This window comes from Frankliniella occidentalis, unplaced genomic scaffold (assembly GCF_000697945.3).
Source record: "Frankliniella occidentalis isolate FOCC.00 unplaced genomic scaffold, Focc_3.1 Scaffold198, whole genome shotgun sequence".
NCBI classification, from domain to species: domain Eukaryota; kingdom Metazoa; phylum Arthropoda; class Insecta; order Thysanoptera; family Thripidae; genus Frankliniella; species Frankliniella occidentalis.
In genome coordinates this window covers 97712-98252 of record NW_026267324.1, presented here as the reverse complement: position 1 = coordinate 98252, position 541 = coordinate 97712, and the positions used below count along the sequence as shown (strand labels likewise).

The 541-nt window shown below is 37.5% G+C and overlaps 1 protein-coding gene across 1 annotated transcript in view; it reads left to right on the top strand.

Moving 5' to 3' along the window:
• The window catches only part of LOC113212937 (myrosinase 1), a 52375-nt gene that overhangs the window by 1090 nt on the left and 50744 nt on the right, over positions 1-541 (top strand). The gene's annotated exons all lie outside the window — the stretch shown is intronic.

Sequence of the window (541 nt, the reverse complement as noted above, 5' to 3'; positions counted from 1 at the left end):
GGTAGTGGCCATGTTTTGTTAGCAAGGTCTAAAGTAAGCAGCGCCGAAGATAGATCGAGGATATCTCAAAAACTCGCATTAGGACACGTTTGCAACCTGAAAAACCAGGTACTTGCTTTTTGGACAAATATATTAAAGCATCATAAGTACTTAAACTTAACAATTGTGCAGCTAAACGTACTTTCATTTTATTAGTTTGGAAGTTAATGTGCCTCTTACGTACTTTGGTTCCAGCCAGCAAACCCTCTCTATCCTGAAACTCGTGTAATCTGACAAGAAATTCCAACTTAATTTCTCTATTATTACTGTGAAACAATTTTACATTATCATTACCTAAAATATTTCTCCACAACTTTATCATATGCGCTGCATGCAGCACAATAAAAATCTTGGCATCAGTACATGGATGTTTGAACCATGGCTGCCAGTTGGCATTAAGAAGCTCTAAGTTTGCACCAAGACATTCGGTCATGGTCATGTTGGCTGCATTCCCATCAAAAGTAAGTGAAGCAATAGTAACACCTGTTTCTTGTAAATGTTG